The sequence below is a fragment of the Ziziphus jujuba genome, chromosome 1 (assembly GCF_031755915.1).
Source record: "Ziziphus jujuba cultivar Dongzao chromosome 1, ASM3175591v1".
Taxonomy (NCBI): domain Eukaryota; kingdom Viridiplantae; phylum Streptophyta; class Magnoliopsida; order Rosales; family Rhamnaceae; genus Ziziphus; species Ziziphus jujuba.
Window position 1 is genome coordinate 21,982,641 of NC_083379.1, and position 17,436 is coordinate 22,000,076.

At 36.8% G+C, this 17,436-nt stretch overlaps 1 non-coding gene across 1 annotated transcript; it reads right to left on the reverse strand.

Moving 5' to 3' along the window:
• Positions 1–5,823: 5,823 nt before the first annotated feature.
• Positions 5,824–5,978, reverse strand: LOC112490297 (5.8S ribosomal RNA). Its single transcript, XR_003054550.3, has one exon. It is a non-coding gene; the product is annotated as a 5.8S ribosomal RNA (ribosomal RNA).
• Between the last annotated feature and the right edge of the window lie 11,458 nt (positions 5,979–17,436).

The following is a 17,436-nucleotide window of genomic DNA, read 5'->3' on the forward strand; positions in this document are numbered from 1 at the left end:
CCACCACACATAAAGAAACCTAGTTGGCTGAAACTATACTTCATTTCCTAATCTAAGTTTGATTAATTAATTCCTTTATATTAAATTAGGAATTAATTAATTTACAATGGAAAGAATAAAATAAAAACCTTCCTAAAGTTATATTTCCAGAAAATAAATAAATAAAAGCCAAAAAGTAATGGTAGTTTCCTAAAACAAAAAGTAAAAACAAATTAGGAAACTAAAAATGCTAGCCTTTTGATCAAGTTGACTTTGATCAATATTTGACCTCTTTGAGCTTCAAATCAGCTTCTAGATGCTTTTTAGGATGCCAAATAAACTGAATATGAAGTCCCACACGTTGCCCATGCTTGGAAAAATAAGAAAAGGCTAATACAGTAAAATATAGTAAAGCCAGCAAGCAATACAGCAAATTCGGCCAAATTGTTGATGCTGTCCGTACAAGCCCTTTATGATTGCATTTGAGGCTGATTTAACTTGATTCCATGACCTCTTAGGCATATGTATTGAACCCATAAAGCATTGGAACCATTTCATGCTTCCCGGACTCCAAAAATGTACCAAAACCGTCACCCAGGTCCGTATCGGCTTGCACCACTTGGATGCTTAGAATAGGCTTTGTATCTTCAAGTATGGACAAGCTCTATTGAGATTGATTACCCCCTGTATAAATACTCCCAGGTTTTCCTTAAATCTCTTAATTTGAGCTCTTGTGATTGGCCTAGTCTTCATCCGTGTCGAGTTAGCACCCTAGCGGGTTATTGGTTGAGCGGCCTCGGGCGGAATCACATCACTTTCTTCCTGAATTGATTCTCAAGTTTGATAGCCACATGCAACATCTCTTCCAACTCCACATATTGTTACAATTATGATTGATTGGCTATCTCATGATTCAACCCACCTAGAAACCGTGCCATGGTTGCTTCTCTATCCTCATTCATGCTCAATCTCATCATAAGCATCTCCATCTCCTTCTAATAATCCTCCACAGACCTATTTCCTTGAGATGAAGATTGTAACCTTTGATGTAGCAACCTATGGTAATGACTTAGTACAAATCTCTTTCTCATGGCTCCTTTCATTTGTTGCCAAGTAGTGATAGGTTTATCTCCAATTATCCTTTGGGTACTTTGCTCATTTGTCCACCATTGGAGTGCATAATGACCAAACTCTAAAGCTGCCAATCTAACTTTCTTAGCCTTTGAATAGTTATGACAATGGAAGATCATCTCCATACGCTTCTCCCATTCCAAATATGCCTCCGGATCACTTTTTCCCATGAAAGGTGGTATGTTGATCTTAATATTTCCAAGATCATCATCCTCCTCCCTTGCTGGTTTCCCATGGTTTTGCCTTCCTTGGTAAGCAAAATTTCATCAAACCCCTCATCAAAGTCATCTCCAAAATTGTCTTCCCTGAATTCCTCTCTAGGTCGGCCATGACCTCCTCGACCTCGATCTCGGCCTCCATGTACATCTAACCTTGGATTTGGCCCTCCTCGTGATGTTTCCAACCTATCCATCCTTTGATCTAGGTTATCAAAGTGAGCATTCATCTACTGTAATTGCCCCAAGATCACCAGCATATCTGTGTGCTCATCTTTCATCCATATAGCTCGGGAATCACCTTTGAATCCTACAGACTCCTTTTCATTAATTCTCAATGAGCCATCTCCTACTCCTCATCTCATCCTTGAATCAGCCATGTTAGTAAAAATATTGCATAAATAAAATAAATCCTCACCCAATTCACTCCCTCATATGTTTCACTCAAATAAGGTCTCGACACTCGTGTTTGCACACTAGTTTCGGCTTTTACCCTTGTTTAAGCTCACACTCTCTTGCATTTCTCCACTCTAAAAATTATCTCAAAGTTCTGATTAAAACACCCCCTAAATAGCAATTAGATCACAAGTATGTTTTAATTAAACTTATCAACAAAACAGTAGCAAAAAGCAAGCAATACCGAGTGAATTAATAAAACCTAGTTCTTGACTTTTCTAAGCAAAAACAAGGTAAATCAACAAGAAATTTTTTGGAATGAAATAAAAACTATCCAGAATATGAATGAACCAATAATTCAAGGATAAAATATAGAAAAAGAAATTCAACATGAACAAGAATCAAATCGAACAAAAATATAGGATAGTTGTTGGTTGTTGTTCTTTATAATTCAAGTTTTTGTATCAAATCCTTTAACTAATTTTAATCTAATAGTTTTAGCATCAAAAATTCAAATATTCACCAGCAAAATTAAACTTCCAGCAACTCCAAATATTGAATAAATAAGCAACAACTCTGTAGTTCCAACAAATTTCCAGCAAACAAATTTCAAACTCTAAATTTCAACAAACCGATTTTTTTTTATTCGGCTTTTTTTTTAATTTTTTTTTAACTCAAAGAACATAAAATCAATTGCATTAGCTAGAATTAACAACAAAATGGCAATTCCAACATCAAAATTTCAACAAACCTATGACCTCTAAAATTCAACTTGCAAATTTTGTAATTTGTTTTTGTTTGTTGCCGCAAACCCCTCTTTCTCTCTTTTTTTTTTGGGAATATATGAATGCAAATAATTGAGATAAAAAATAGCAAAGAAAAATAAAAAATAAATCAAATTAACAAGAATAATGATAAAAAATGACCAACAAACTAGGAAGCAAAAATACGGTAAAATAAGGAAACCTAATTTGACTAGGAATTTTTTTTTTTATACAACATGTGTATGATGATAGAAGCAACCTTAACTTAATGCTAAAACTGCTGATTAACACAAAACAAAATAAAGCAAATAAAGATAGATCAAACGTGAACAAAATTTGGCTCTGATACTAAATGATACTAACCTAGGTCGACTCGCGCCTAAACCCTTATGATATTAGCTTGGATCTCAATTAAGTTCAAGTTCTTATAGAAAAACCTTAAATCCTAACCAACTATGATTAGAAATCTTGGTATAATGAAGACGCCATAATAGGTGATGGATATCCTATTGATAAGTCAAAACTAAAACACTGACTCTGTAATGGTGTTTTAGTTGTTCAAAGAGAACAAAGATTTTATGACATATGATCTATCCACATATATATATATATATATGTACATCCATTTAGATGGAGAATTGATGAAATAGAAATAGCCTATTAGTTTTTGGACAGTATATTATCACTTAAAATAAAAACATACTACAAGTTTGTCAACTGAAAATAACTTTATTGTACATAATATCTTGTAATGTGCCAAACAACTCTAACTTATGGGCCTTTTAGTGAAAATTATGGTAAGACGAAGATTTGTTTAACAAATCTATGTTGGAACTACCATTTCTGTTTTCTCTCAGTTTGTTATGTGCTAAACAACTCTAAACATAGATTTGTTTAACTAGCTAATGCTATTTTTATTCTTCATGCTTCTGTTTTTTGGACAAAGAATTTTTTTTATGTGTTAAAATACATTTTATTATATTTATTTTTGGGATGCTTTACAGTTATAATAATGTTTCCATGTAGAGTTAGAAAATTCAGATCAAGGACATGTAGTGTGGTTGCTTAATAAGCCATAGTAATCACTTTCACTACATTTTACTAAAAATTCAAAAACAGTTTTGTTTTTCTTACTCACAAATTAATTTTCTTAAATGTTTATATTTGCCTAGTAGGAATCTAAGGACCAAGGTCAAGTTCAATGAATTGAGTACGTGTATAAAATTAATGCAATGATGAGTTCAACGCAAGATTTGTCTCTACCATTGCCCACCATTGCCATCACCATTTGGAATTGTTTAGAGATTTATTGCCTATGTTACACAACATAATTGTTTTAATTATGTAATTACAATTATATACATGTAAGACAATTATTGGTTACTGAAAATCTACACATATTGGTTGCTAAACATAATTTGAATATGTAAAAGATCACAAGTGACCATTGTGTTGGTTGTTGTAAGTATTTTCACTAACCAAACAATTTGGTGTCAAAATGTTGTTTTTAGTGACTATAATAGTGGTCACTTATAATTGTGAAATTGGTCACTTATATAATTTTATGTTACCAAATTTGGTCAAAATGTTACTTTTTCGAGATCTTCAGAGACTAAAATTTGGTCATCAAAATAACAAAATTTAGTTGCTAAAATTTTTCAGTTTTAACGACTAAATTTTTTTGGGAACTAAAAACAATTTGTTACAACGTTTAAGCGACCACGCAATGACCATGTTTTTCTGGTTGCTAAAAACTTTTAACGACCAGTATATTCTGCAACCAAAACCAATGGTTGCTGAAAGGCCTTTTTTTAGTAGTGTGATTCGGTAGGTGAGTTGTTACACACTCCTTATCAGATATCGACTTCCATGACCACCGTCCTGCTTTCTTAATCGACCAACACCCTTTGTGAGTTCTAGACTAACGCGCAGTTGGGCATCATAACCCAGCTTCCAGCTCATCCCACATCGCCAATTCTGCTTACCAAAAATGGCCTACTTGGAGCTTTCAATTCCATGGAGCTGCTCAACGGAGTAGCCATGCCATCCTACCTATTTAAAGTTTAAGAATAGTTCGAGGGCATTGCACCCCCGATGCCTCTAATCATTGGCTTTACCCAATAGAACTAGTCTGCGGGCTCCAGCTATCTTAAGGGAAACTACGGAGGGAACCAACTACTAGACGGTTCGATTAGTCTTTCTCCCCTATACCCAAGTCAGATGAATGATTTACACATCAGTATCATTATGGGCCTCCACTAGAGTTTCCTCTGGCTTTGCCCAGCTCAGGCATAGTTCACCAACTTTCGGGTCCTGAAAGGCATGCTCTCACTTGAACCCTTCTCAGAAGATCAAGGTTGGTCGGCGGTGTAACACACATGGGGATCCCGCCATTCAGCTTCCTTGCACCTTACGGGTTTAGTGGCCTGTTCACTTGCACACATGTCAGACTCCTTGGTCCGTGTTTCAAGACGGGTTGAATGTGGAGCCCATAGGCCGACACCAGGAGAGTACAGGTGCCGAAGCATGCCTTGATGGTGCGTGTTGCCTACCATGATCATGGTGACGATGTCTCCATGGGCATATCTACAACCTGGGCTTGGGTCGCCACTGCAATCCGCATCGATCCTTGCCTCGAGTCGATCGGCAGATCGGCTTTCACCGTTCCGCATCCGATCGAGGTGGATCATCGACTACCATCCGCTTCCCTCCTGACAATTTCAAGCACTCTTTGACTCTTTTCTCAAAGTCCATTACATCTTTCCCTTGTGGTACTTGTTTGCTATCGGTGTCTCGCCCATATTTAGCCTTGGATGAATTTACCACCTGATTTGGGTTGCATTCCCAAACAACCTGACTTGCTGACAGCGCCTCGTGGTGCAACAGGGTTCGAGCATGACGGGGCTCTTACCATCTCCGACGCCCCCTTCCAGGGGACTTGAGCCTGGTCCACTGTTGAAGACGCTTCTTTAGACTATAATTCAAGCACCGAGGGTGCTCGATTCTCAACCTGGGCTGTTCCTGGTTCAATCACCGTTACTAAGGGAATCCTTATAAGTTTCTTTTCCTCTGCTTATTGATATGCTTAAACTCAGCGAGTAGCCCCGCCTGACCTGGGGTGGTGTTCGAGATGCCGCATTGGCAGCGCATTGGGGTCTCTGTAGGGCCGCAACAATGATTCGGGCATGCAGCAGGGAGCTGAGGGTTGGACAACCATTGATTGTTGCTGCACTCGTCTCTGAGGACCTGCATTTTAGCTAGCCGCGGACCATGGCACACGGGAGGCCAGCATCCGCCCCTCTTCCCCTCGAGGTTGAGGTTGGGGGGGCAATGTTGTGTGATGCCCAGGAAGACGTGCCCTCGGCCTAATGGCTTCGGGGGCAATTTGCTTCAAAAACTTGATGGTTTATGGGATTCTACAATTCACACCAAGTATCGCATTTTGCTATGCTCTTCATTGATGCGAGAGCTGAGATATCCGTTGCTGAGAGTTGTTTTGACATATAATAAAGAATACGATGTACACCCCGACCACACACCATCTCTGGGGTGGGGGGTGAATGCCAATTCGTCAGGTGTTCCTTGTTCGTTTGTGCGGCCGGGAATACTGCAACCGTGCATCGACGAGTGAGGCACTAGATGCAAAATCCCGACCAAAGAGGGCTTGATGCGAATCCGTCCGAGCTCGCACAAACGACAACTCAATGGGGTACTAATCCGATAAGGATGAAGACTGGACCAATCACTAGGGCTCAAGCTAAGAGGTTCAAGGACAACCTTACTGCCTTTATCCAGAAAGTAATTCATTCTTAAAAGGGCTTGTCCATACCTGAAGATAAAAGACCTGTTTTAAGTATCCAAGTGGTGGAGGCTGATACATCAGATATTTTACATCAGACACCCATACATTGAACATTTTATATCGGACATCCATGCCTCGGACATCTGACCTCGGACTTCAGACATCGGACATAACTTAGCTCGGACAGACATAAGTTAGCTCGGACAGACATAAGTTAGCTCGGACAGATATAAGTTAGCTCGGACATCAGGCAGACATAAGTTAGCTCAGACATCAGACATAAGTCAGCCTAGTTGTCAAAGTAGTCAACTCATTTTCTGATTTGCGTTTGACTTTTCTTTTTGGGTTTTTATTTATTTGCTGGACAAATAAGTTTAGGAAAGTTTTTAGTTTATTATTTTGTTTGTAAATTAATTAATTCCCTTATTTTCAATTAGGAATTAATTAATTAGATTAGGAAAAAGAAAGATTCGGTCAAGCTAGAACGCTTCATTGTGTGGCCAGTTTTTCCTAGGGTTTTTAGGGTTTATTTTGTTATTTTCAAAGCCTATTTAAAGGTTTAATTTTTTCAATAAGAATACAACTTTGATTTGATTGAGAAAATACTTGTGAGATTAATTATCTCTTTGTTCTTTGAGAACACCTAAAAACACCATTAGAGAATTGGTTGCTTTAGCTTGACTTATCAATAGGTTTTCCATCCCTTATTGTGGCGTCTACATTATACCAAGGTTTCTAACCACAGGTTGGTTAGGGGTTGAGGTCAATTCCATTAGAACTTGAACTTAATTAAGATCTGAGCTAATATAATACGGGTTTAGGAGCAGGTCTTCCTAGGTTCGTATCATTTGGTATCAGAGCCAAATTTTGTTCAGGTTTGATCTATCTTTTTTTGCTTTATTTATATTTGTGTTAATATGAAATTTTAGGCTAAGTTTGCTTCTATCATCATACACGTTCTGCATCATTAAAAAAAAAATAAAATTCATTCCTTGTTGAATTAGGATTTTCTAGTTTTATCATATTTTTGTTTCTTAGTTTGTTGGTTGTTTTTCATCATTATTCTTGATAATTTTGGTTTTTGTTGATTTTCCTTTGCGGTTTTAGTCTTAAATATTTGCATTCATATATATATATATATATATATTTTAAAAAAGAAGGGTTTGCAGCAACATATAAAAAAAAAAAAAAATCGCACAATTTGAATTTTTGATTGGAAGGTCACGGGTTTGGTGTTTGTTTTGGAGTTAGAATTGCAATTTTGGTAATTATTCTTGCTACTGCAGTTGTTTATGTTCTATGAGTTAAAAAAAAAAAAAAGAAGAGGTAAAGCCGAGTTAAAAAAAAAGAAGAAAAAAAGAAAAATATTTCGGTTTGTTGGAGTTTGATTTGTTTGCTGGAAATTTGTTGGAGCTGCTGGTTTTTTGAATATTTATTCAATATTTGAGTTGCTGGGGAATTGTTTTTGCTGTTGGATATTTGGATTTTGGGTGCTTAAATTATTTGGATTAAAATTAGTTAAAGGATTTGATAAAAAACTTGAATTACAAAGAACAACAACCAACAACTTTTCTATATTTTTGTTCTCTTTGATTCTTGTTCGTATTTGAATTTCTTTTTCTAGAATTTTATTCTTGAACTCATAATATATTACCATCTGGTCCAGTTCTTCAAAATTCCAAAGTTTTCTCATTAATTTGCTTTATTTCACCTAGAAAAGCCGAAAACTAGGTTTTGTTGAATTCTTTTGGATTGCCTAATTTTAGCTACTGTTTTATTGATAAGTTTAATTAAAACATACTTGTAATGTAATTGCTATTTTGTGGGTGTTTTAATTAGAATTTTGAGTTAATTCTTTGAGTGAAAAAAAAAGGCAAGAGAGTGTGAGCTTAAAAGAGGGTAATAGCCAAAACTAATGTGCAAACACGAGTGTTGAGACCTTGTTTTAGTGAAACACATAAGGCAGTGAATATTGTGAGGATTTATTTTATTTTTGTAGTATTTTACTAACATGGTAGATTCTAGAATAAGAAGAGGAGACACACCACTGAGAATTAATGAAGAGGAGTCCGTAGGATTTCATGGTGATCCACGAGCTACTGGGAGTGGTGAGCAAACGGAATTGAAAGCTGTTTTGGAACAATTACAGCAGGTGAGTGCTCAAGTTGAGCACATGAATCAAAGGATGGGAAGGCTAGAAGTTTCCCAAGGAATTCCAAACAGAATAAATAGGCAAGAATTCCATGACGGTCGAGGTCGAGGACGAGGAGGCCGTGAAAGACCGAGAGAGGAATTTGAGGAGGAGAATTTCGGTGGAGACTTTGAGGAAGGCATGGACGAAACCTTTGCTGTGCAAGAGAGAGCTAGCCATGGAAGGTATAGGAGGTAAGAAACAGATGACAATCTTAGCAATATCAAGATCAACATCCCTCCATTCACGGGAAAAAGTGATCACGAGGCATATCTGGAATGGGAAGAAAAGATGGAGATGATATTCGACTGCCATAATTATTTGGAGGGTAAGAAGGTGAAGTTGGCAGTAATGGAGTTTGGCCATTATGCACTCCAATGGTGGACAAATGAGCAAGGCACCCGGAGGAGAGTTGGTGATGACTTGATCATAACATGGCGACAAATGAAAGGAGCCATGAGAAAGTAGTTTGTGCCATCACATTACCATAGGTTGCTGCACCAAAGGCTTCAATCTTTGTCTCAAGGAAGTAGGTCTGTGTAGGATTATTACAAACAGATGGAGATGCTGATGTGATTCCGCCCGAGCCCACTCCACCGATAACCCACTGGGGTGCTGACTCGACACGGATGAAGACTAGGCCAATCACAAGAGCTCAAATTAAGAGATTTAAGGGCAACCTGGGAGTATTTATACAGAGGGTAATCAATCTCAACAGAGCTTATCCATTTTTGAAGATACGAAGCCTATTCGAAGCATCCAAGTGGTGGAAGCCGATACGGACCCGGGTGACGGTTTTGGTACATTTTTGGACTCCGGGAAGCATGAAATGGTTCCAATGCTTTATAGGTTCAATAAATATGCCTAAGAGGTCATGGAATCAAGTTAAAGCAGCCTCAAATGCAATAAAAAAGGGCTTGTATGGACAGCATCAACAATTTGGCCGAATTTGCTGTATTACTTGCTGGCTTTACTGTATTTTACTGTATTAGTCTTTTCTTATTTTTCCAAGCATGGGCAACGTGTGGGACTTCATATTCAGCTTATTTGGCATCCTAAAAAGAATCTAGAAGCTGATTTGAAGTTCAAAGAGGTCAAAGATTGATCAAAGTCAACTTGATCAAAAGGCTAGCATTTTTAGTTTCCTAATTTGTTTTTACTTTTTGTTTTAGGAAACTACCATTACTTTTTGGCTTTTATTTATTTATTTTCTGGAAAAATAACTTTAGGAAGGTTTTTATTTTATTCTTTCCATTGTAAATTAATTAATTCCTAATTTAATATAAAGGAATTAATTAATCAAACTTAGATTAGGAAAGGAAGTATAGTTTCGGCCAACTAGGTTTCTTTATGTGTGGTGGCCGGTTTTCTTTACGTTCTAGGGTTTTATTTCATGGCTTTGTAGCCTATTTAAAGGCTTAGTGATTAATAACAATACAACTTTGATTTGATTAAGAAAATACTTGTGAGATTAATTATCTCTTTGTTCTTTGAGAACACCTAAAACACCATTAGAGAATTGGTTGTTTTAGCTTGACTTATCAATAGGTTTTCCATCCCCTATTGTGGTGTCTACATTATACCAAGGTTTCTAACCACAGGTTGATAAGGGGTTGAGGTTCATTCCATTAGAACTTGAACTTAATTAAGATCCGGGCGAATATAATACGGGTTTAGGAGCATGTCGTCCTAGGTTCGTATCGTTCGGTATGAGAGCTAAATTTTGTTCAAGTTTGATCTATCATTATTTGCTTTATTTGTTTTTGTGTTATTCTGAAATTTTAGCATTAGGTTAAGGTTGCTTCTATCATCATACACGTTCTGCATCATTAAAAAAAAATAAAAAAAATTCATTCCTAGTTGAATTAGGATTTCCTAGTTTTATCGTATTTTTGTTTTCTAGTTTGTTGGTTGTTTTTTTCATCATTGTTCTTGTTAATTTTGGTTTTTGTTGATTTTTCTTTGCTGTTTTAGTCTTAAATATTGGCATTCATATATTAAAAAAAAAAAAAAAAAGAGTTTGCGGCAACATTTAAAAAAAAAAAAAAAACTGCACATTTGTGTTTATTTGGAGGTCACGGGTTTGGTGAATTTTTGGAGTTGGAATTGCAAATTTGTTGTTAATTCTTGCTACTGCAGTTGTGTCTGATATTCAGTGAGTGAAAAAAAAAAAAAAAGAGAAAAAAAAAAGCCGAATAAAAAAAAATTATATATATCGGTTTGTTGAAAATTGGTGTTGAAGTTTGTTGCTGGAAATTTTTTTGTAACTGCTGCTTTGCTAATTATTTATTCCATATTTGGAGTTTCTGGAGAGTTATTTTTGTTGCTGGATATATGAGTTTGAGTGCTAAATTATTTGGATTAAAATCAGTTAAAGGTTTTGATACAAAACTTGAATTACAAAGAACAACAACCAACAACTATTCTATATATATATATTTTTTTTGTTCAATTTGATTCTTGTTCGTATTTGAATTTCTTTTCCTGGAATTTTATTCTTGAACTCATAATCTACTACCATCTGGTGCAGTTTTCAAAAATTCCAACGTTTTCCCATTATTTTATGTGTTTTCTTGTTTAGAAAGCTGAACAATTAGGATTTGTTGGATTCTTTTGGTATTGCCTACCTTTTGCTTACTGTTTTGTTGATAAGTTTAATTAAAACATACTAGTGATCTAATTGCTGTTTTGTGGGTGTTTTAATTAGAACTTTGAGATAATTCATTGAGTGGAAAAAGGCAAGAGTGTTTGAGCTTAAAAGAGGGTAAAAGCCGAAACAAGTGTGCAAACACGAGTGTCGAGACCTTGTTTGAGTGAAAAACGTATGGGAGTGAAATTGGTAAGGTCCTATTTTATTTTTATTGCATTATTATACTAATATGACAGAATCAAGAATGAGGAGAGGAGATCCACCTTTGAGGATCAATGAGGAGGAGTCCGTAGCATTCCATGGCAATGCCCGAGCTACCGGGAGTGGAGACCAAGTGGACATGAGAGCTGTTTTGGAGTCAATACAGCGGGTTAGTGCTCAAGTTGAGCATGTGAATCAAAGGATGGGAAGGCTAGAAGTTTCCCAGGGAATTTCGAACATAGGAAATAGGCAAGAATTCCATGGAGGACAAGGCCGAGGACGAGGAGGTCGCGAGAGACCGAGAGAGGAATTTGATGAGGAGCCATTCGGTGGAGACTTTGAGGAAGGTATGGATGAAACTTTTGCTATCTAAGATAGAGCTGGTCGTGGAAGATATAGGAGGGAAGAAAAAGATGACAATCTTAGCAATATCAAGATCAACATCCCACCATTCATGGGAAAAAGTAACCCCGAAGCATATTTGGAGTGGGAAGAAAAGATGGAGATGATATTTGACCACCATAATTATTCAGAGGCTAAGAAGGTGAAATTGGCAGCAATGGAGTTTGGCCATTATGCACTCCAATGGTGGACCAATGAGTAAAACACCCGAAGGAGAGTTAGTGATGACTTGATTACTACATGGCGACAAATGAAATGAGCCATGCGGAAGCGATTCGTACCATCACACTATCATAGGTTGCGGCATCAAAGACTTCAATTTTTATCTCAAGGGCATGGATCCGTGGAGGATTATTACAAGGAGATGGAGATGCTTATGATGAGATTGAACTTGAATGAAGATAGGGAAGCAACCATGGCAAGGTTTCTTGGTGGTTTGAATTGTGAAATAGCCAATCAACTAGAATTGCAACAATATGTGGAATTGGAGGAGATGTTGCATGTGGCCATTAAATTAGAGCATCAATTCAAGAGGAGGGGTGTAAGATCATGGTTTGGAGGTGTTTCCAACAGTGGAAGGTCCAATTCAAGTGGCTGGAGGAACAATCCCATCTATGAAAGCAAGCCAAAGCCGAAAGTCAAAGAAGAAAGTTCAAACTGGCCAAGGAAGGAGACTAGAACCGAATCTGTCCAAGCACACAAAAGTGAAGGTAAATATTATCCTAAGCCTTCTAAAACTCATGAAATTGTGTGTTTTAAGTGCCAGGGATGAGGACACTTCACTAGCCAATGCCTAAATAGAAGAATCATGGTGTTAAAGGGCAATGACGAGCTAGAATCGGAAAGTGAAGAAAGTGAGGATGAAGCCAAGCAAGAGGAGGAGGACTTGGAGGATGAACCCGAAACCTTGCAAGCATCCAATGTTGAATTAAACTTGCTTTCTAGGAGAGTACTAGCTGCATACAAAGATGAGGATGAAATTCAAAGAGAGAATATCTTCCACACCCGATTTAAAATTCAAGGTAAGATTTGTAGTACGATTATTGATAGTGGAAGTTGTACAAATGTAATTAGTAACATTGTAGTTGATAAATTAGGCTTAACAACTATTAAACATCTAGAACCTTATAGATTACAATGCCTTAATGATAGTGGTGAGATGAAAGTAAACATACAAGCCAAAGTAAAATTTAGTATAGGTAGATATGAGGATGTAGTTTTATGTGATATTGTACCCATGATTGCTAGACATATACTATTAGGTAGGCCATGGCAATTTGATAAAGATGCTACTCATTTTGGTCGAGAAAATAGTATTGTTTTCAGGTTTAAAGGGAAGAAGGTCAAGCTGGAACCATTATCTCCTAAAGAGGTTTACAAAGACCAATTACAAATGCAACAAAGGAGAGAAGCCGAAAAGCTCAAGGAAAAAGCAAGTATGGCACCAACGGCTTCACCATCCTTTCAAGGAGGTAAGATTGAGGTTGTTGATCAAGGTAAGGTTTCTAAGACTCATATTGAGTGGAAAGATCAAGGAAAAACTGAAAGAAAGGGGAAAGAAAGTGGCCAACTCGAGAGCTTGGAGAAGGAAGGGAAATTCAAAGGTTTGCGCCAATCCAAGGGGGAGAAAGAAAAAGAAAGAAAGGAAAGGTCAAGTAGCAACTTTTATTTGAGTTTAGGGGATATTAATAAGGTTATTGAGTGTAAGAAACCTTTGCTGGTCATGATTTATAAAGAAAATTATTTTAATGATCAAACTAACTTTGAAGAACTTGAATTGCCCAGTTCAATGATTTCTCTTTTGAAGGAATTTGGAGATGTCTTCCCAAATGAAATTCCAAGTGGACTACCATCCAATCAAGAGGGAAAAGGTGAGCTTGCTGTCCAAGGTAAGTCTTCTAATACTCAGGTTGTGTGGAAAAATTTTAATAAAACCAAGAGTGAAAAATTTGGTGCAAAAGCCGAGAGTGAGGAAGGTGAGATGGCCGTGAATGAGAAAGGAAAAGGAAGACAAGAAAGGAAAAATATAAATTTTTATCTTAGCTTTGGTGATGTTAATAAAGTAATTGTAATAAGAAATCATTGCTAACCATGAATTTTAAGGATACTTATTTAAAGATGTCTTTATTGAATAGAACTTTATCTGCATTGTTGAGAGTTTTACTTAGTGGCAATTTGAAAATTTGGGAAATATTGCTTGCTAACTTTAAAAAGTGTAATTTTTACCATAATGAGCACGTATTTCTAGATTTTGTTGTAATAGTGTTTGACCCAGGAGAATTGGTTTTGTTGCACTTACAAAAGGAAAGGTTTGCTAATCAAAGAAAGTCAAAGCTCATGCCGCCTAAGGATGGACCTTTTCAAGTTTTGGAGCCGAATAACAAGAATGCCTACAAGCTTGATTTACCGGGTGAGTATAACATGAGTGCTGCATTTTATGTTGCTGATTTAACTCCTTTTGCTGCAGGTGATGATCTTGATTTGAGGACAAATCCTTTTCAAGAGGAGGGGAATGATGTGATTCCGCCCGAGCCCGCTCCACTGATAACCTGCTGGGGTGTTGACTCGACACGGATGAAGACTAGGCCAATCACAAGAGCTCAAATTAAGAGATTTAAGAGCAACCTGGGAGTATCTATACAGAGGGTAATCAATCTCAACAGAGCTTGTCCACATTTGAAGATACGAAGCCTATTCGAAGCATCCAAGTGGTGGAAGCCGATACGGACCCGGGTGACGGTTTTGGTACATTTTTGGACTCCGGGAAGCATGAAATGGTTCCAATGCTTTATGGGTTCAATAAATATGCCTAAGAGGTCATGGAATCAATTTAAATCAGCCTTAAATGCAATCAAAAAGGGCTTGTATGGACAGCATCAACAATTTGGCCGAATTTGCTGTATTGCTTGCTGGCTTTACTGTATTTTACTGTATTAGTCTTTTCTTATTTTTCCAAGCATGGGCAACGTGTGGGAATTCATATTCAGCTTATTTGGCATCCTAAAAAGAATCTAGAAGCTGATTTGAAGCTCAAAGAGGTCAAAGATTGATCAAAGTCTACTTGATCAAAAGGCTAGCATTTTTAGTTTCCTAATTTGTTTTTACTTTTTGTTTTAGGAAACTACCATTACTTTTTGGCTTTTATTTATTTATTTTCTGGACAAATAACTTTAGGAAGGTTTTCATTTTATTCTTTCCATTGTAAATTAATTAATTCCTAATTTAATATAAAGGAATTAATTAATCAAACTTAGATTAGGAAAGGAAGTATAGTTTCGGCCAACTAGGTTTCTTTATGTGTGGTGGCTGGTTTTCTTTATGTTCTAGGGTTTTATTTCGTGGCTTTGTAGCCTATTTAAAGGCTTAGTGATCAATAACAATACAATTTTGATTTGATTAAGAAAATACTTGTGAGATTAATTATCTCTTTGTTCTTTGAGAACACCTAAAACACCATTAGAGAATTGGTTGTTTTAGCTTGACTTATCAATAGGTTTTCCATCCCCTATTGTGGCGCCTACATTATACCAAGGTTTCTAACCACAGGTTGATAAGGGGTTGAGGTTCATTCCATTAGAACTTGAACTTAATTAAGATCCGGGCTAATATAATACGGGTTTAGAGGCAGGTCGTCCTAGGTTCGTATCAGATGCTCATGATGAGGCTAAATATGAATGAGGATAGAGAGGTAACAATGGCGAGATTTCTTGGTGGTTTGAACCGTGACATTGCCAACCAGCTTGAATTGTAACAATACTTGGAATTGGAGGAGATGTTGCATGTTGCCATTAAGCTTGAGCACCAATTCAAGAGGAGGGGTGTAGGGTCACGGCTTGGAGGAGTTTCCAGCAGTGGGAGATTCAATTCAAGTGGCTGGAGAAACAATTCAGCTAATGAAATCAAACCAAAACCGAAAGCTAGAGAAGAAAGTACCAATCGGTCAAAAAGTGAGGCCAAGACCGAATCTGTCCAAGCACTTAGAGGTGAGATAAAATCTGATCCTAAACCTCAAAAGTCCAGAGAAATAATTTGCTTTCAGTGTGAAGGAAGAGGACACATAGCCAGTCAATGCCCAAATCGAAGAATCATGGTATTAAAGGGTGATGATGAGCAAGAGGAGGAATGCAATGATGATGAAGCCGAACCAGTAGACGCATCTAATGCCAAGTTGAGCTTGGTTTCAAGGAGAGTACTTGCTGTCTACAAAGATGAGGAGCAGATACAAAGAGAAAACATCTTCCACACTCGCTGTGAAATACAAGGTAAGATTTGTAGCATGATTATAGATAGTGGGAGTTGTACCAACGTGATAAGTAATCTTGTAGTTGATAAATTAGGCTTGAAAACAATTAAGCATCCAGAACCCTATAGGTTACAATGGTTAAATGATAGTGGTGAGATGAGGGTAAATAAGCAAGCCAAAGTTAAATTTAATATAGGTAGATATGAGGATGTTGTCTTGTGTGACATTGTACCAATGCATGCCAGACATATTTTACTAGGTAGACCATGGCAATTTGACAAAGATGCTACTCATTTTGGTCGAGAAAATAGTGTTGTTTTCAGGTTTAAAGGGAAGAAAATCAAGCTAGAGCCTTTGACTCCTAAGGAGGTCTACAAAGATTAACTACAAATGCAACAAAGGAGGGAGGCCGAAAAACTCAAGGCGAAAACAAGTATGGCACCAATGGCTTCACCATCCTTTCAAGAAGATGAGATTGAGGTTGTTGATCAAGGTAAGCTTTCTAAAACCCAAATCGAGTGGAAAAACCAAGAGAAAGCTGAGAGGGGGGGGGGGGGGGGTGAGAAAAGAGAGCAAACCCGAGAGCACCAAAAATCTGGAGATTTCCACAAATGAGAGCCAAACCGAGGGAAGAAAAAGAAAAGAAAGAAAAGAGAGGAAAAACTAGAATTTTTATTTGAGTTTTGGGAATATTAATAAGGCTATTGAATGTACGAAACCCTTGCTGGTCATGATATATAAAGAAAACTATTTTAATGATCAAACTAACTTTGAAGAACTTAAATTGCCAAGTTCAAGTAGACTACCACCAATGTATTGCTTACTGGCTTTACTGTATTTTATTGTATTAGCCTTTTCTTATTTTTCCAAGTATTGGCAACATGTGGGCCTTCATATTCAGCTTATTTGGCATCCTACAAAGCATCTAGAAGCTGATTTAGAGCTCAAAGAGGTCAAAGATTGATCAAAGTCAACTTGATAAAAAAGGCTAGCATTCTTAGTTTCCTAATTTGTTTTTACTTTTTGTTTTAGGAAACTACCATTACTTTTTGGCTTTTATTTATTTATTTTCTGGACAAATAACTTTAGGAAGGTTTTTAATTTATTCTTTCCATTGTAAATTAATTAATTACTAATTTAATATAAATGAATTAATTAATCAAACTTATATTAGGAAAGGAAGTATAGTTTCGGCCAACTAGGTTTCTTTATGTGTGGTGGCCCGTTTTCTTTATGTTCTAGGGTTTTTAAGTTGTCTTTTCAAAGCCTATTTAAAGGCTTAGTTATCAATAAGAATTAACTTTGATTTGATTAAGAAAATACTTGTGAGATTAATTATCTCTTTGTTCTTTGAGAACACCTAAAACACCATTAGGGAATTGGTTGTTTTAGCTTGACTTATCAATAGGGTTTTCAATCCCCTATTGTGGAATCTACATTATACCAAGGTTTCTAACCGCAG